At 36.9% G+C, this 20,298-nt stretch overlaps 1 protein-coding gene across 23 annotated transcripts in view; it reads left to right on the top strand.

Annotated features, from left to right (window-relative positions):
- The window catches only part of SLMAP (sarcolemma associated protein), a 77,326-nt gene that overhangs the window by 8,259 nt on the left and 48,769 nt on the right, over positions 1–20,298 (top strand). Inside the window, exon 1 of one of the 23 annotated variants that reach the window (XM_083869594.1) lies at positions 13,398–13,495. The exons of the other annotated variants lie outside the window; for them this stretch is intronic. The gene's annotated coding sequence lies outside the window, so the exon portion shown is untranslated. Of the gene's footprint in view, positions 1–13,397; positions 13,496–20,298 lie in introns of those variants that run through there. 23 annotated transcript variants of the gene reach the window in all.

The raw sequence follows: 20,298 nt of genomic DNA on the forward strand, positions 1-20,298 counted from the left end.
ACTAAATACAAAAAAACCTGACAGTATTGTGCTACTATTAAAATAAGTTTTTCCCCAGTAGGAATATCTTGTTTAGTTTTAGTATTCACATGATAATTCAAATGTGTTGAAAATATTTATTACAGAAAATCTTCAATACAGTGAAAGCATACAATGTCTCTTATGTGTATAAAACCTATGTAAGAACAGGTGACCTTTTACTCTTGTGTTAAGAGAGTATTGAATAGAAACCTAAGAATTAAGTTATTAGTGCTGCATATTCTCATAATTACACTTGTAGTATTTCTTCCATAAAAATAAAATAAAGAGCTTAAGATAGAAAATGCTTGTAACCATGTATTGAGTAATACATGGTTCCTTTTTAAAGGAAGGGTTAGAAATGTTATGTTTCAAATCCAGGATGAAAAGCTCTGCAGTGGGCCAGATAGATATTTGTACAGCAAGTTCTTTTGAAGACATTTGGTACTGGCTGCTGCTATCTGCATATGTCATTAGTCTTGTCTGATATGGAAGATTTTGCTCATAAATGGAACTTTTCCAAAGTTGGGGTTTTTTTGGAAGTTGTGTGAAATGAAGTTTAAACCTTGATTTGTCTAAAACTTAAGTCTTTGCCGTAGTATCCATGTTCTGTAAGTGTTTTTTTTTTTTCTTGTTTAACCCCATCTCAGCAGAGTTTGATGATTATACCTTGCTTTCTGGAGTGTTTTTTGATTGGTTTTCTTGAAGTGCAATGCTTAATTACATAGGTTAGAAGCCAGATCTCTTGGTTCTGCAAAGCTGGGCATTTAGCCCGCCTACCTTTTTTCCTTTTAATATCCTGGTGACCTTTCCTGGTAACTCGTGGCACAGTTAACTGCCGTTCTCCTTTTTTTTTTTTTTTCTTTTCTTTTCTTTTCATTATTAGCTGTGATAGTTATGCCAGAACTTACAGGCAAGAGAATTGTGAATCAGTTTCTGTAGTATTACTTGTGGGTTTATTCTGCCATTGCTGGGTTTTTCACTTACACCTACTGTTTCCAGATGCTTGAAGAATCTGAAAACTTTCAGGAGGCATAATGAATTGTTTGTAATTCTTCATGTTTTGAACTCTGTTATTAAAAAAATAAGCTTTGGTTTTTATATCTGATTGTGAAAGAATCCATTCTGCAGCTAAGTTACCTTTGCAGGTTTGTGGTCTCTGTAGGTAACTCCTTGTTGTTTTCTTATTATTACAGGGATTCCTCTTGCTGGATGCTGGAGGAATTTTAAGGTTATGTCAATATTAACACATACTTCTAAGGGACAAAGAATAAGTTTGATGAAATTTCTTAGTTTCTATGGATTCCAGAACTGTAGGTCATTAAGTAGTTAAGGGGTCATTAAGTAGTTATCTACTTTGGGGGAAGTTACAATACTGTGAACAAAGGTAGCAAATGCTAAGGCATGGATGAACTGGCAGAGGATACCTAAGGTTGGTGTGTCCCTCAGGAGATTGTCCAGTCCAGTCTGCTGGTCCACAGCAGGTCTAAGGAGTTGAGGTTGCTTGTGGACTTGGTGGAGGATTTTGTGTACAGAATTAATCCCTACCAGGAAATTGGCTTCCAAGGTCAGTGTCAGGCATATTAGCTGGTAGGTTAACCTGTGTTGCTGTTGTCTTAAGTTATGTTTCTAACTTCCAGTGTGTGTATGTATGTATAGTTAGAATTCAGTATTGTGCTTACCTGGAGTACTTCTTTTATAGTCTAACTTAAGATTACCACCAAAATGTGCCAGGTAAATTTTAAAAGAATTTCTGGAGAAAAAGAAGCACTAAATGAATGATGTAAGAATGTTCCTAGTTCCATTCCTAATTCCATAAGGGTGGAAATAATACCACACTTTCACTTACAGCTTTCAACTACTGCTTCTTTTTTTAAGAACTCACAGGAGAATTTTTTTTTTTTTTTTGGTCTTCCTCTTTGAGGACTTTTCATAGACTGCATATTCCAGTACTTGTAAGAGAAAGCCACGGATACAAATTGTCATGGAAAGGGTATATTTATTTTTGCCATCTCTGTAGCTATTCAACATTAGGTAAAGCTGCTGGTTGTACTGCTTAAGCAGAGCTTTGGTAGGTGTATAAATATTGTCAGTGACAGTGAAATCCAGTTATTTGGTTTACAAACAGAGCCCTTTCTCTGTAATTAAGGGAAGAAGTGATAACCTGCTATTTATATTAATAATATGCTACATATAACACAAAAAGGCATGTGGATGTTCTAAGTCCATTTGAATGCTCTTTACCCATGGCATCATTCTGATCTTTGGTTACATTTATGAATGTCTCTTAATTAGAAGGTTAAAAAGATGTGTGCTGTGTTTAGATAACTTCTAACTTCGATGTAAACAGAGAAGAAAATGTTTCTTGAGGTATTTGTACTTAACAAATGCATTGCATCAGCCCACAAGGACCACCCTTCCTTTCAAAATGCATGCTTTGATTTTCAGTCTCAGTGACATGCTGCCTCACTGACTGAGATCAGCACAGATTGTACATCTGTCCTGTTGCAGCATATTGCTTCCTGATCAATTTAATGCAGATCTACATTTTAGTTGCAGATTGACCTTCCCTCACCCTGTGTTCCAGAAGTGAGCTTGGGAAGGGTTAGTTTGGGAAAACACTGCGCTGACACAGTTGTCCTTTCTCTGAGCTACTCTGGGATATCCAGGTTGCATTCCTGGGGCTCCTTAGGTCACGGTGTTCTGGAATTTTGCCTGGTTCACAGGTCAGTGTAAATGTGCCTGCAGTTGAACAATTTTGTATGTAGATAAGTATGTACAGGTAAGAGGGGGTGTTTTTTTTGGTCTCCTCTGGTTATCAAATGTCGGTGTGCTCATATTCCTTCTTTCCTTTCCCCTGTAGCTTAATGTTGAGCTGTCCCAGGATAAGTGTTGCTGGATAAATTTTAGATGATGATCTGAGTTTTATAAACTAATATTAAAGGATCTTCATGACTACTATTTATTTTGAGATCTGTAACTTGTACTCTCTTTGATGTGTGTTATGGTTTAAACTTGCTATATGAATCTTCTTTTATAATTGCTGTTTTGTAAATAATTGTTTTGTAATATTCTTTAAAGACTTTAATGACGATATAATTTTGAGTCTAATGTTAGGGTACCTGTAATCTTGTAACATTATTTCAGTGACTGGATCTGCTTGCTGGTGTTATGCCTCAAATGTAGAAAGTATTTTAAACCATTCTGCTTTCAGTATTGCTTCAGACAATTATACAGGTAAGCAAAGCTCAGTGGAGATTATTCTGGTTTGTCCAGACCAAAACTTTTCAGACAATAGAAGTATTTAAGAAATAATAAGTGCTTAGTTATACTTGTAGACATTTGGAAGTGGTAATTGTTTTTCACCTCTACACTCATGCTGAGGTGTCCCAAGTATTTTTCATGAGACAGTTGTAGTGCAGGATTTGAAAATGTGAATTTATGATCATATATGGACAGAAAATGTTTTAACCTTGAAGTTTAATAGTGTTTACAGACACAGTCAAGATGCATTTTTATTTCAAAAGTGGTTACATTTAATATATAACATTATGTTTAATATTTTTATTTAATGGGTAAGATAGTGGAAACATAAAAAAAGAAAGAAGAGGCAAACCAGCTTTCTAGGTACAGTCTCTTCTATCTGAAAAGATGTTACTTCTGGAAAATTCTGCTTGAATTTATAAATAATGTGATAAAAAAAGTCACAAGAAAAATATTTTGGAACGTAGGAAGGGGCCAACTTTATTTTAATATTAGCAGTGACAGTATAATTGCTAGGACATGAAAAAGGGCTTTAGTGAGTGTACTGAGTGAAATATGAAAAATGGGCCAATTCAGTCTTTTTTGTTAGTTTTGACCCATGTAAGTCCTGCTCTGGGGTTTCCTTTCCAGAAAGATAGAGATGACACAGTGAATGGACAGGATCAACCTGCTACTGATCAGAGAATCACAGAATGGTTTGGGTTGGAAGGGACCTTAAAGATCATCTAATTGTAACACCCTTGCCGTGGGCAGGGACACCTCCCACTAGACCAGGTTGCTCAGAGTGCCATCCAACGTGGCCTTGAACAGTTCTAGGGATGGGGCATCTTCCACTTGTTTGGGTTTGGGGTTTTTTTCCCCGTCGTTGTTCCTTTCTTGGTGTTTTTTAACTTTATTGTGCTCATTAAGTACTAGCGTAGTAGTAGTAGTAGTAGTTGCTATTATTATTATATTCCAAAGCAGAAGAATTTCTGTCAGTAATAATTCTTGTCAGATAGTTGTCAGTAATAATTAATAATTCTTGATGAAATGTCCTATTTTGGTGGAAGAAAAGCACCCCAGAAATACATGACTACAAAATCAGATAGGTGTTAGGTACACTACATTTGCTCTAACAGCTGTCAGGAGTGCACTTCTATCAGTTGTGTCCATGAGCAGGTCTGAGAGCCATCTTAGCAGGGTTCTTTTGGTTTGTCCATATGTTGTGTAGACTTAGGCTGGTGGAGGTGAGCTCCTTATTTCCCTCATGCATTATATTTCTGAGCATTTGAAATAGTGTGAGCTGTACTTGTCTTTTGAATGCAGCCTTTGAAGTATGAGTGTTGTTTGTTGGCATCTTAAAAAAGGGAAGAGAAAGTTTATCTCCTTTGGTAAACAGCCTTTGGAAAGAGCTCTGTGACCTTGCTTGAAGAAGGATTATGATGAGAGGAATGTCTTGTATATTTATTTTATATAATCACAAGTGATAAGTTAAGTTAAATGTGGCTTGTTTACGGTGTAAAACACTTAAATACCTGCCTACACTTGAGGCATAGTGAGTGTCTGGATTATGATAATTTACATACTTGTTTAACATGCTAGCAGTGTACGAAGCCAAATTTAGAAGTTTTGAGAACATTATCATTTAAATAGCTTGAGTTGTTAAGTTTCTTTCAAGTATTAGGGCATTAGGTTCTGGAGAATAGACACGCATGACAGTTCTATATAAAGGTGTTAACAGGTTTTTTTTTCTGCTTGGGTAGAGCTATTAAAGATGTCCCATAGCAGAAAGGCTACATGTCTTGCACCTTCCCACAATGCTAATGAGAAATTGCATTTTGAAAACTGTGGTGGAATACAGAGTTTTTGTTACTTGCTGCAAAACTCAGAACTGCAATTCAGAGAGAACTCTCGTTTTTCAGTTTCAGTTCTACTCTTTTACAGGATTTTCTTCCCATTCAGAAGGTACTTTTTTCACTATCGATTTGTGTTCCTCTGTGCTTTCTAGTACCTTTGACAGAACAACTAAAGCAAATAGCATAGAAAAAATATTGTCAGCTTACACTGTGCAGTGAAAATGTATTTTAGAAAATCCAAGGTCACTGAACCTACATGTGTCTGAAAATGTTGGTGGTAACACTTATTTAGAGCATGATGCTCTAAATATTAAAAATATTATAATATAAATTAGGACAGTAATGTAATTGAACAGGAATAGTGAAATAGAATAGGCAGCAAAAGCACAGTGAACTCCAACATCAGAGTAGGGTGTTCCTTGTTTCAATTAGCTGATACTCTTCAGGCCTAAAGCCTCTGTAGCAGGGAGTTCCTCTCTGTATTGTGTTTTTGTCAATTGCTGAGTAGTAACTTCCTTTCATTTTTAAGGTATATATATTACCATTAGAAAACATGATTCTTCAGGTTAGAATTAAATTTCTTTATTTTTTCTAGTTGAGAAGGTAAAAAATAAAATGTTCTGCAAAATACTGATTCTTAGGAAGGTATTTGACAAAATTGAACAAATAAGAACAAATCTATCCAGAAAAGGTTATGGATGCACAGAATATTTCTAAACCAATTGTCAAATTCCAGGTGAGCCCTTCTGTCTTATCCTTCTTGTGTTGATTCTCACACTTGGGCCACTCTTAAAATAACTCAACTTCGACTTCAGCTCCCTTGTCTGTCCTCTGTATTGTTGGTGCTGTCTTCCTTCCAGTCTATAGGATGAAAAGAATTGCAGATTCTTAAGCTACCTGGTTTTTGCAATGCTTGCCCGCTGGAGTCTGTAAGTAATCCCAACTGCTTCCTTCCTCTTGCTGCTGTCCCTTTTTGCAAAGTGCAAACAACAGTGGTAAAATTCCAGCTTCATGCCCCTTGCCTTCCTTCTCGTGTCCAAGTGGGTTTGACTACCTACGGTGATAGAGCAGCCAGACATTAAGTCGATTTAGGGGCTGGAGAGAGGAAAATCAGGGGAAAGAGGAATGCAGTGAAAGGCTGGAAGAAACTTTTCTGCTTCTCTTTCTCATTCTTCCTAAATACAAGGAACCAGTTCTCAGGTCACTCTCTGTGGTTTAGCCTGGTAGCTGTGGAAGGTGGCCTTCAGGCGCTCAGATGCTGCGAGGACAGGAAGCACACCTGTTCAGTCAGTTTGGGGAACTATTGAGGTGAACTTCATACCAGCACTGAGGCTGTACTGGGGATAAACAATCGGGTGAGAAGAGCACTGAGCACTGGAGATACCAGGGAGTTTGCATGGGAAGTTATACAAAGAAGGGATAGAGACAAGGGGATCGTTGTTACAAGTGGATCGAGTGGTGCGGAAGGGAATATTGAAACTGAACAGCAATTGTAGTCACAATTGCTCACTCTAGATTGCAAGTTGCCCTTTAAAAAAAAAAAAAAAAAGAAAAAACAACAGGAAACATGTATTGCTACTTCTCCTTTTTGAATTTGCTTGTAGCATTAAGCACAGGTGTTGAGTTCCACGCTGTTGAAACATGACCATAAATGTTATAATTATCATTTAAGGTCACAAAGCTTTTTTACTGGCAATTTTCTGTGTTATGCTGTTTGAGTATTTAATTTTTAAAAATGTTTACTTCTCTCAGCTTAATTTCTCAGGTTCTATTAAAATATTCTTAGCATTTTGAAAAGAGCCATTGTTACGAGCAGTGCAGGAATGGCAGTTTTAAGGAGCTGTTTTCCTAGTGAAGTGTAGTATTTCCACAGTAGACAAATAATTTTTTTTTTTATTGAACTAGTCATGTAGTTGGAAGATGGGTCATCTTCCATGAAAGATTTTAGGAAAAATAGTTTCAGCTCTTCATATAAGACTGCTCTTAGTGAGGAAGGTGCTGTCTGCCCTATTTGAGACTTATTGTTGAGCACTTCACCTGTTTTTAATTATGACTTGCTGATGAGATCATTCTCTATTAGACTTCACTAGGTGGTTTTGGTTTACGTTGAAATAGCAGCATAGAAATACTTGTCATTTATATGCTTCTATCACAGCTAAAATAGTTTGTTTCATACTTAATGTAGTTTTGAATATGTTGCTTCACAAAGAAATCTACTTATTCAGTTTGCCTTTTAGTTGATACTGGGTAGAGATGAATGTTTTTATCCTTGAACTTACAATGATACCTTTGTATCTGCAGAATGTAAAAGCTCTAGTAGTTTTCTTTTAAAATTATTGGTAATTGGTTTTTTCTTTATTAAGTTCATTGTTTGGTTGAATAAAGTGACTTTGTGACTTCTTGTGGGTGTTTTGTTTGTTTTGGTTTTTTGCTTTTTGAAATTTTATTTCTGGGAGTTTATTTGTGTTCATGGCTTAGGGACTGAACCCCAACATGCATTGAATTTTTCGTTAAAATTATTCAGCACATAAATCTGAGAGAAGGCAACCAGTAACTTACTGCGGTTCAAGTGATATTGAGGTTCCAGAGGACTCATTGATTGTAGACACACTTCTTTCTGGGTCACTGACCAAAATCTTTGTCATTTACACACAGCTGGTAAGCTCTTAGAAGGAGAGGAATGAGAGACTGAAAGGTGTTAGCTGATCCTGTGTGAAGTTTTGTAGTTATTTTTGTCTGACTGGCAAAGAAGTAAATGTTTTGCATTCTACCAAAAAGTCCACTGCAAGAATACCTCTATTGTAATTTATTGTGGAAAATTAATGTCAAGTGACTTACTTTCTGTAAATGATTATTAATTTTCTCTTCAAGTAATAAGCAAAACATGGATTAATAATTTGCACATTAATTATTATATATATGAGTGACTGATAAAATCCACAAGGACCTTCTGAAATTTTAAGAATTTTAATCTCAAAATTAGTTTATTTAAAATATTTAGGTATCCATAGAATAATTAGGAATGAATAAAGATTTAACTTCAGTTGGTTGTAAATGCCTACCTTTTTTGCTTTTAGAATAAGAGCTGTGGGAGTTCTCTTGAGATTTTTCTCTGTTTTGTTACTCTGAGCTATTGATGTGGTTTGCACTATTTTGTTTAGTAGCTTGCTGTTTCTGGTATTTAAGTTTTCAAGCTAAACCTTTCAGAGGGAAGTGAAGAAGACATGAACGTTCCTGATACGCTTGTTAAAAAACACTGAGGTTGAGAAAAGATGGCAGAAAGTGCTGGGTGGTGGTTGATAGTAGTGTGAGATGCTTTGCATTAGTTCTGCTTGGCACTGGATGAGGGGATGGTATTAGAAGTCTGGAGACACTCAGCTGCTGAATCTGGGAGTTGGCAAGTCCATCCTGTTTGTGTAGTCAGGAGGTAGATAAGCTGCTGAAGTTGTCCAGTTTTGAATTAAGTGTGAAAAGTACAATGTAACAAGGTAAATGAGGCACCTTTGTTATTTTATCTGACTTGAACTAATTCAAGCAAGCCCTGAAATACATGTACTAAAAATGCACTTTGCTTGTCCCATGAGAGCTTGTTAAGAATTAAAGAATATACTTTAAGCTCAGAAGTTTAGCACTCCTTTGGTTTTAAGGTAACTTGTTGAAAGAGTACAGGATATTCTGTGATGTTTTTCCAGTCCCTTGTATGTTTTGCACGTCTCGCTGTTGTGTGGTGGGGGGGACTGGTCTACACTCAGTTCCACCGCGTATCTGTGAGGATTTTGTCTATTCCAAAAGAAACCATAAACAGGGAGGAAGCTGGAGGTGTCCTGTGGTGCAATTCCTGAAGCGGATGTTAGAGAGAGCACAGCGGCTCTGTGCTGCACAGGGTGTGTTTCCATAATTGCTGTGAAATGTTGCTGCTCCCAGCATAGACCTGGTGTGAATGGGGGAACTTGGTGGGATGAAAACTATTTGAAATACGGAGAGAAGAAAGCAGAGAGCTGAGTCCTGACACTTCCTTGGAAACCTAGATGGGAGATTCTGAGTGCAGTCAAGGGAAGTGCTGTGCAGTGAAGCCAAGAGATCTGTAAAGGCTTGATGTTGTGCGTATGGTACTTTCCTGCTGCAGTCTGTCATTTAAGAATGTCTAAAATACAGCTGGTTCCTCAGCCCCAAGGAGCTACTCAGGTGGCAACAGAGGCGGGAGGTAATTTTAAGATCAGTAGAAGGACTAGCTTATGTAGAAATCTTTCTAATTCCTGCCTACTAACCAGAGCACTGTGTAAAAGTTCTTTCATGTGAGAGGGCCTTGCCCTTAACTTCCTTTCCTGTATCTCTTAGATTTTGTAACTTCGGTGGATATTCACAAGAATTTGTGTATAACCAATCAGGGCAGCTCTTACTGATCTATATACACATTTCATATTCTGTTTCTATGGTAACAATAACATCTTAATTGTTTTAAGGCTGTCTGGGAAAACTTGTGAAGTCTCTTTTGTGGTAAACACTTGAAAATTCATCTAACAGAAGTGTCACAGATTTGTTTGGGATTCTTAAAATTTTTTCTTTTATGAAATAGTGCAGAGTTGTAATAATCCAGTGAAACATTCTACCAACCTCCATCATGTATTGTGTTTGATATGCCTACTATTTGCTTAAGAGTTCTACTTGACTGCAGAAGTAAATCTTTTTCCAAAAATTTTTAAAGGAAAAAATAGGGACACACATGTTTCTCTTAAACTTGTGTTTAACCGTGTTGGTCTTAATGCTGCCAATTCCCAGTGGCCCAACCTATTTTCCTTTGAAACAAGCTTTGGATAGCATCTAATTCTAATTAAAGTTTATTAAAACTTTGTACTAATAGTGGACTGATTATAGGTAGTGTAAAAGTCCTGCTGATTTTCCTTTAATCAAAGTGTAATCTTGTCTACAGCTGTATTAAATTTAAGCTTGGATGACAGACCTTGGTATGTCAAAGCTTATTACTTAAAACCAAGCATGTTTTTTGTGGGAAGGCTGTGTTTGTACTGGGAGTGCAATTTGAATGTTATGTGAGCTTAATTTGAGGGCTCATCTGTTTTGGTGATACACACTACAGATGATTTTTTTCCATGGAGTAGATGGACTGGCGTAGATGGGACTGATTTCATGCACAGTACCAGTGCATTGCCACTGTTATTAAGTGTCATCATTTTTAATGACAGGCTTGCTGAGCTTCTACATTCTGTTTGGACTATAGATTTTGAAATAATTCTTTAAACGTTTTTGGTTTGAGCTTCTAGTGTATGTCCTTCTGTCAGTTGGGGTTTTTTTTTCTTCTAGTAAATGACTCATTCTCCTGGTTTGCTTTAGTTTCTGGACCTTGTTTTCTGTTCTTCTAAGAGTATAGATAATGAATTGTAGCAAATGTCAAGAACACTTTTCAGCAAAGGGCTATCTTTGTACAGAAAAAGCCTAACTTCTCAAAACAGCAATTTTTTAAAATGCTGATTAGACACAGAAAAAACCTGCATGTTAATCCTGGTTCTTCTGGAGCATATAGCAAATTTCTAGCTAGATACTTTTTACCATTGATTAGGAAGTTCAATTTCCGTATTTAATGGGAAAAGCCTTTGACAGCATTCTAATTTTTACCTATGCTTGCTTATTCTGGGTAGAATTCCAGTACATTGCTTCCAGTAATTTCAGTGTCAGGAGCACTGAAGTTGAGAAACCTAATTTTGAAGTTTGAGAAGTACAATAATTATTAATGTGAATGTTGAAGTGTAGAAGTAGCTTGTCTGGGGGGCATTAGACTATAAAGATGGAATTAATATTTTAGGCAATCCACAGAATATGTGGGTATATTCTTATAATTAATGGAAAATTCAGTATTAAAACAAAACAACAGCCAACAAAACAAACAACACAAAATAAAACAACAACCAAATCTTCATAATATAAACAGTCTTCAGCTGTAGTTTCTGCACTGCTTTTTGTGACATTGGTTTTGCATTACCCAGCCCAGACAGCGTGTTGTGTATTGTGGCCTTGCCCTCTAGTGGCTGCAACTCAGCTTTAAATAGTGAACGGAACATTTTGGTGCTTATGGAAGGGATTTGGAAACATTTTTGGTGGTGGTTTAAAGAATTAAATCATCAGGAGAGACTATTTCTTCTTACACTGACAATCTAGAACCTCTGATGCTAGAAAGATGCTCTTTTTGTACTTTGAAGTTTTTGTCTCTGTTCTAGAGGGAAATACGGCACATTTAGCACAAAAAAAATTGTAAGGCTTGATAATGAATTTTTAGAGGTGTGGACAACCACTCGCTCAGGCTTTTCAGCTGAAAGAGTGTGGGATTGCCATCAGTACTTTGCAGTTCCCCTGGTTGTGGATGCCCACTGGCAGATTGATCACAGGCTAGTGTGTTCTGGGTGCATTTCTATTGACAAAGAGATTAAGAGATTTGGGTTATTGGTAGTTTTGTGTGTGTGTTGTTTTTTGTTTTTAGCTTGTTGGAAGAATTCACATTCATGGGCACAGGTGTTACCAGTGTAACATCCTCGATGCCCCTGATGGAAAATAGCTAGGAAGAAAGCCAGCAAAATACTTGTCTGTGTAGAAAGCTGTACCTTGGCAAGTTTTGCCATATTAACAACCTGTCTAACCTGTACCTTGTATGTGATTTTTTGCCCTTGGCTGTGGATGAATCATGAGTCACCATGTTTGGTACTGTAATTGATCCTGATCCTTGAATTCCTTATCTGCCCTCTGTCCATTCCGGTGGTTTGGACATGAACCTGTGAGAAGGTTGCCTCTTGTTGTGAAGCCGGTATGACACAGCTAAAGAGATGACTGATCAATATTCTGTAAGATTGCCTATCAAAAATCAGCTCATACAGTCTCTTCCGTTGCTGGCTGACCCATCTCTGTATGTGGATTTCTTAAGTTTAAAATAAGTAATATTTTTCTTTATTGTGAAAGTGTTGATCTCAAAGGAGCACCAGAATAAATCAGCCTTTGTTCATGAATACCAGTATTTAATTACTACTTTCTTTAAAAGTCCTGATCCAGGAATGCATTGCAAATAAATACAGGCTCCTCCCAGGGTATTTTCACTCTCACTTTGTTGGAGATATGGCTTGGCAGTGTCTTGAGTATAAATATTAAACTCCTAATTGTCAGATTTCTCCTCTGTGCTGGAAAATTAATTTTCCATCTTTGGATGGAGCCGCACCCTTCTCTTTTGGTGTTTGGTTTCCAGTTAATTGCATTTGTTCTGTGCATGGAATGCTGAAGGTCAAAACACAGAATGAAAATAAATTAAGTTTAGTATTTTTTTTTTTTAAGTTTTGGTCTGTCCTTGAGAAAAGCAAGGAGGAGCATATTGCTCTGGTCACCCGTTGTTTTCGGTATGAGGAACTGTTTAGTGAACTCTCACTACACTCTATTTGGGTAATATTTGTGGTTTGGAACTCTTACAAAAATATCTTGTTTGACATGATTAAAATTAGTGCAGTGTCATTTGTACTAAGGCAGCTCCCTTCAGTTAGGACTTGTACTTCTGCATCTTTATTGGCTGCCTTGAATTTATATCACAGTAGCTTTAAGTTTATCCTCAGTATGGGCATTTTAGCTATAGTTTAGTGATGTGCTGAACATTATTTTCCTCGTGACACTTGTGCTCTGTGAGTTAATAGTTCTGGAGCAGGTGATGGCAGAAAGCAAGTGAACATTGCTTTGTGCAAAGGAGAGGTGAATTAACTAGGCTTGCTGCAGATGTTTGTTAAAAAAAATACTGTAGTGACATTAGACAAGTCCTTTCAGATGGAATATACCCCTTTATTAAGGGAGAAACTTTCCTAATTTTTTCAGGATATTCTGAGAGGTTTTTTTTATATAAAGAGAGATAATACCAAACCACTGCTGTGTTGCATTTGGAGGTATCTGTGAAATCTGATGTGGATTTTTTTTTTTTTTGTTATATGAATGTGTGATCACTGGGAGTTTCTCTGCCATAAACCAGCAGCAGTATGGAATTAATGATAGTAGGCAAACAGTGCTTTGTGTGTCTACACCTTCCTTTGTGTGGAAGGAGTTAAAATGAGAAATAGTTTGAAATAGTTTCAACAACTCCCTTTACTCTCTAAGCAGTTGAAAAGTCAGCATGTGCGAAGAGATTCTTCTGTGCCAGGAGTAGAGGAGCTTTGATGTAATGATTAACTAATTTAGCAACTCAGCAGTGAATAACAAGACAATTAAGAAGCTTTTGCAGTTCTGCACCTGCCTTGAAATGTCTGGGGTTATGTTGGGAGTTGGAGTTTCCTGATAAACTAACGAGCTCCCTCATAACCTATTGCTTTTGTATAAGTAATTCTTCTCTTCTGGCGGAGTATCTGGTAATCTTGGCTTCTGTTGCGGGTTTTTCTCCAATTTGCTTGCAAATGAGAATGTAATTGCTTGCTGATAGAAGTTCAGTAGTGCAATTTTCTTAAGGAAAATTTCCCTTTCAATTAATTTTCACTACTTATTTAGTTACCTTGTTAGCTCAAGATTTTTGAAGAAGCAGAAACAATGGATAATGTTGGTGTTGGATTTCTCATTCTGAATATTTACTGACAGATGCTGATAGTATTTCAAGATTGCTTTTTTAAAAAAAAATTGGTTTCATTTGTTTTCTTCTTTTTCTGTCATTTCTGGTTATTTGTCAATATCTTGCCATAAAAGCAATTCATTTGGTTCCTTTAGTAGGTGCTACAGAAATTTGATTTTAGTTTTTATTTATGCAAGGTTGTAATAAGATCAGTTAAAATCTAAAGACCAGGAGAGAATTTATGCATTACCTCTGCTTTTACATTAGGGCAAACTCTGTCTAAACATGACAAACCTTTCTCTTTATGTCATACTTTTCATTGCAGTAGTCAAAGATAAAACCATACTTTATTTTAGTCTTGTGCTTCATTAGGTTGGCCACAGAATGTTAATTATCAAGTTTAAGAATAGAAATTTTTGTTTTCTGCATAGTCTGTGTTTTTCACTAGTGCAGAATATTTATGGGTGCTTTTGCCTCCTAAAGGGAAGAGTAAATTGCAATAATACATTACAAAACCTTTAGAAACATATATTTGAAAAGAAATTAAGATTATGTATGAGAACTTGCTCTTTGTAGAGCTTATTTATTTTATGTGGATATATGTGTCCTACAAATACAATCTTTGGGAATTTGTACATGTTGAAAGCAAGTTAACTTCACTTACTGCAGAGTTTGAATGTGCCATGTTGCCAAACTTTAATTACATTTATTAGAACAAATAATAATGTTTAGCTTTCAGTCTGGTTTTGTAGGAAAGTATTCCTATAAGGGCATCAGGATTATTGAGTATTTCAGCAGTATTTTACTCTCAGAAGTGATTAGCCTGAAGAAGCCTGGATTTCTGAATAATGGCCTATTAGGGTGTTTTATTTCTTTATTTTAAAGCTGCATTAATTTGCAGTATATTTCTGTAATTGATTAATATAAAGAACACAGTAGCATTAAGTGAGACCTCGGGAAGTCACCTTGGCCATATGTTTTCCCCAGGGTCCATGTTTGATGTAATGATAGAAGTTGAGATAAATTATACAAAGTAATCACTGGTGTCACAGAGATATATGATATGTAGCTGTACAAATGTCTTGTGTTACAAAAGGCTGAGCTTCTTTAATGAAATAAAGCAGAAAACTTCTTTACAAGAAAAACATTTTCCTTCTAGAAACCTGTTATTATCTACTTTTTACTGGTTTTATGAGTACATTGCACAAGTCAATGTTTTAATATGGAGCAGGAAAAGTTCTTTCAAAGACTCTGAATGTTACGTAAGATACTGTCACCTATGACAGCAGTAAAACAAAGTCTCTTCTTCATATTGTTTTAGTATTCTAATAAGTCAATTTAAGTATCTTGGGATGATGTGTGAGTAATCATTTCCTGGGAAGCTTTCTGTTGATTGTACTTTACTGATAATGTATTTTAGCTTTGCACTTAAAGCAGGGGTATCTTAAAATTCTCTCAGCATTTTCAGGATGGAATTAAAATACTTGAGAATTTTCATGTAGGCTGAAAATTCAATTTCCTCAAGAAGATTGCATATAACTAGTAGTGTGTTGGATAGTTTTTTTGTGGGAAACCTTTGTGCTTTGTCTATATTCAGAATGGAGTTGCATCTTTTCTGAAAGTGTTAATATTCTTCACCTTTTTTGTGATTCATGTACAAAAGTTTTAAAGCATGATGTACGTGAAGGGACAGACTTTCATTCTGCTGAGAAAAGAATAAATAGAAATTCTTCTAGCTATCCTGAAACCATCCAGCACTTGTAGCAGAAGGCTGATACTCAGAAATTTTTGTCAACTGTGAGGACAAAAGTTAAGTAAAAGAGACATTCTAAAGATTAGTAACTATAGTGACAAATGTCTCACTGCAGCAAGTCAGTCGGCTATATATAAACCAAATTACTTGTAAATTAGAACTCTTCTCTACATCTTTCTAAAAATAGCTTTTTGCATCAAAACTAGTGACACTGATGTGTAGAGAGGGATCTATTTTTGTATGGTAGTGTCGCATTTTGTGGTAAAACATTTAATCTTAAAGTTTTTGGTGAGTATCTACCTTGTCATTCTTCTCCTTTTGACAGTGAATGCCTTTTTGGATTATTTGGATAATCTATGGGTAGATTGGCATCAGGTACATGAGCGACTTCTACATTTTGCAGTCACTTTATTCCATACCTTGTGTTTTCTGCAGAAAATTTTATTTAGAAGACTAATGAATATTTTGTATCATGCCTGGGATTGCTTCTGCTCATATCCTTCATCATGTATCTTCTCCCAGAGTGTACTTACTACAGAATTTGGAGGAGGGGAGCATCCAGGACTTTTTAGGGAGTGTCCAAGAGTTGTTCTTCTGTGACTTGGTGTTGTACTACATTTTTCCATTATGGAATGTGATCGCTGGGAGTGGTAATTTCACGACTGTCAAGTTAGGCTTGAAATGTTTGTTTCTAGAAAACAGTTTGTGTTACTTGAATGCTACCAGTTCTGCTGAAGGAGAGTGATGGCAAATAGATCAGCAAGGAGAGCCATTCTTTGTGATAATGTTTCAATTCACATTGGTGGTGCACAATCATGGAGTAAAAGTTTGCTTTCAGTTTAATCTCTTACTTCAGTTTATACGATATATTTATGATCTTACATGAAGGATTCTTTCCCTGTATAAACTGCTATCACCACAACACTACTGGGTTTTTTTCCAGATATTTTCTTGTTTTAGGTGTTTGGAGCATTGATAGTTCCTTTCAAAACTAAAGTAAATAAACCCCATCTGCAAGTGAGTTAGTGCTGTTCATACAGTTCTGCACTGTCTGATGTTGAGGGATTCAGGAATTGTAATGCAATTTCTTTACTTGCTTACGTTTTCATAGAATGACAGAATCGTTCAGATTGGAAGGGACCACAGTGGGTTGTCTGGTCCAGTCTCCCTGATCAAGCAGGGTCATGAGAGAGCACGCAGCATGGGATTGTGTCCAGGTGGTTCTGGAATATCTCCAGTGAGGGAGACTCCACAGACTCTCTGGGCAATCTATTCCAGTGTGCGGTTACTGCAGAGTGAAGTTCTTCCTCATATTTAGGCAGAACTTCCTGGGCATCAGTTTCTGCCCATGGTCTCATGTCCCACTGCTTGGTACCACAGATTAGAGCCCAGCTCTATCCTCTGACACCTCCCAGCAGATACTGATAGACATCAGTGAGGTCCCTTCTCGAGGTGGAACAGCCCCAGCTCCCTCAGCCTGTCCTTGTAAGACACATGCTCCAGTCCCTTCATCATCTTTGTAACCTCTGCTGGACCTGCTCCAGAGGCTTTGTGTCTCTCTTGGACTGAGGAACCCAGAACTACACTTCATGAAAAAGCATGTATTTCATGAAAGCAAGGATGATGTAGGTCATGGTTTCCTTACTTTTCTTAATTCAGCTTGAGACAGTTGTCTCCTAATACAAAGAACTTCACATTCTGGTTGTGAACTGTACTTGTAAGTACTAATGTAATTTATGTACTGATTCTGACATATTACAATTGACAGAAGTCAGGTGGTTGTCACTGTTAATGCAGTGCTCTCTGCCCTTCTGTTCTTGACTGATGCTGCTGCTGTGGGGAGGTGTGAGTGTGTGGCTTAGGAACCAGCTCCTGGACTTTGCTCATTTTTAGCTCAGGTCATCATTACATACCAACCAAGTTAAGCAAACTGAAAGTGATAAGAGTTCTGAAATGGCACTGGGTTTTCAGCTGGCCCTGCCATCAAGCCAACTTTGCTGCTTTCTGTGATTGCTAAGGAGCACACAGCCCACCACCATCCTGGTCCAGCTGCCTCATTCCTGTTCCCATTATCACGTGTTAGTTGAAGAAACCAGTCTGGAACGGTGTAGTGGTTGTGAAAGGTGTGGGAGACTATGGGTTAAAGTTGAGGGCAGCAGTGCATAATCACACAAACTTTTGGACACAAGCAGTAGAAATTTTTCTCCTCGTTTTCATATACATGCACAAATTTTGAATTGTGAGCATGGGTTTTTGCTGTTGTTTTAAACTAGAGAACTTGGACTGTGATATAGTTTGAGGTCCTACACTTATACTTTTAGCCATCTTCTGCCATTCTCTTAAGTATGAATTACTTGGAAAAATGCAACAGTACTGCTTGGGAATTATATTTGATAAAAATAGCTCAAACCATTTAAATAGCATATTTTTAAGCTCTGTGGAGCTAGTTGTAAATAAATAGAATGTGAATAATTAGAAAGAATTTCTTAATATTTTTAGTAGCCTTTCTGTTAATAAAGACCACTTTCTAATACAAATCAAAAATCATTGTAAAATAAATGTCCGATAGCCTCTTTCTCAATTTTTGGATGTAAATTAGATTATCTGTTACTAGTTGAAGAATAGTATAGAGCTATTGACTAATAGTAATCCTGAGTCATGAGCTTTACACCTTCAGACTAGTAAGTTGAGTTGCAGCTACTAGCAAACCTGTGGATTGAATATTGATTTAGAAAGGAAATGACATGCTTAAATGGGCACAACATATAGGAGGTGGCATTAAGTCTGCAAACATGCTTTTTTGTGTTTGGTGGTTTTTTTTGCTAATAATTTTAATATGCCAGAATTTAAAGTTCTGATAGGTGCATCTGTAAAAGTCAGCAGTTAAAATAAGCATTGCGAAGTCATGCATATGTCAAAACAAGTCTGTGCTGAAATGTTCACGGGTACAACTTGAACATGTTTTTGCTTTGTTCTATTGAGAAAGGTGATATTTTAGTACTGAGAAAAGCACTAGAGCAACTCGGGGTTGTAGGCAAACACGTTTTATGGACAGTTAATCTGTTGGTACCTCTCAGTGCTGGGCATTACCTTTCTGCCTACTTAAAGTGCTTCCTCTTCCTCCCCACAAATCCATCCATCTTCCCTTCCCTGTCACAGTCCTTGTGTCCTTTTCAGGCAAAGTCTGCTGACCCCTCACACAAGAATTAAGCTGGGTGACAGGACCTATAGTGAACTTCAAAGCACTTGAACAACCAGGACTTGGCAAGGAACACAAGGATTAATATTTTATATCACCTCAAATAATGTCTCTAGAAAGGCCAAACTGTATTTATACCCACGCTCAGTTATGCTGGCATATAGCTGCTTTTACTGGCACAGTTTATTTTGCTTGACAGTAGGTATGAGCAGCCAGCAGGGTTGTCCTGGCAGTACAGACAACAAAACTTCAAGGTGTAAACAGACACAGGAACAACTTGGTCAGCAGACGAGCATATGCCCTGCTCTCCTTTCTCTTCTACCCCTTTGAACTACTGGCAAGTTTGGAAGGATAGTGTTGGATTCCTGGGGATAGCTGAAGATTTTAACCTTTTCTGATCAGTGTAGCTGGATTTACATTAGGCTTACACTTTGAGGTAAAAACACCTCAACTTTTTTTCTCCATTGCTATATCAAAGAATGTTAATTTTTTATCCTTTTTTTTATTATTATTACTCCATAGAAAAAGTGATTCAATTTTTTAGTTTTTAGAAAAGTTACTGAAAACTACTAGCAAGTTTTGCTTTACTTGAGAAACCCAATACTTATAGTCCCTGAAAAACCAACTACCACTCCCTCGCTCTGTTCAATCTGACTGGAAAATCCCTTTCTTCACAGCTGGTTGTTTTTAGTTTCATAGTGAGTGTCTGCCTGGAGTAGTTAGAATAATTTTTAAAAAGAGTTTTCATAAGAACTCAAAAGTTAATGCAATAGTTTTGTTTCTGAGTTGAAGGAGCAGGGGTTTAGTAAGCAAAGAGCTACTTAGATCTATGTGTTTAAGAAACAGAAAACTAAATAGAGAAGCAATTTTGCTTGATGTACCCCACCCTGTGAATTATGCTTGCTTATGGAGACAAATACTTCTACTTCCTTGATAGGTGGGTGGAGTTAGGCAAGTGAGAGGATAGGAATTTAGGATCTGTCTAAGCAGACCAGAATGAGGAACACAATCAGTTGGGTCTGGAGATAATTTAGCATTTGAACTTCTCTGTCTTACAGCCAAAAGACTGACCTGGAATTCAGTATGGTTTGCACAGTGTACTCTGCTAGCAGAGCTGCTCCAAAAATGAGAAAATTGTCAGTGTTAAGACTTCAAATAAGATAAAATAATCTTGTAATATTATGAGAGAAAAACATTTCTAGCCAGTGTGAGAAATGTTGGCGATGCTGGTTGGACCCTGGTAGAATTCTCATCATGCAATGAGTAAATAAAGTCTGTTGCATTTCTGCTTACTGAAGTATTACTCCAAATACTCCGATTTCTAGATCCCTATTTACTTGCTGCTTTTGAGTATTAGCTTTAGTATTCAGAGGATTGCATTTATAATGCCTGCATTAATTGTTCAATGATTAGTTAGTGTGAATAGGGGAGGAATCTTTCAGCGTTAAGTGCAGCATTTTATGGTTTAACTCCTCTGGCCAACAGCTTTGCTGCCCCTTTATGGCAGTAACCGTGGCAAAAATGAAGCTGCCATCTCCTTAGTGATTATAGTTCATACTTTGGCAAAATAATTTAAATCTTTCTGGTTCAAGCTAAGGCCACAAATGTATATAATAGGACCCTGAAGCTCATGGGAGTTGTGCATACTTCTTTCACA

This window comes from Zosterops lateralis (genome assembly GCF_965231275.1).
Source record: "Zosterops lateralis genome assembly, chromosome: 11".
Classification (NCBI taxonomy): domain Eukaryota; kingdom Metazoa; phylum Chordata; class Aves; order Passeriformes; family Zosteropidae; genus Zosterops; species Zosterops lateralis.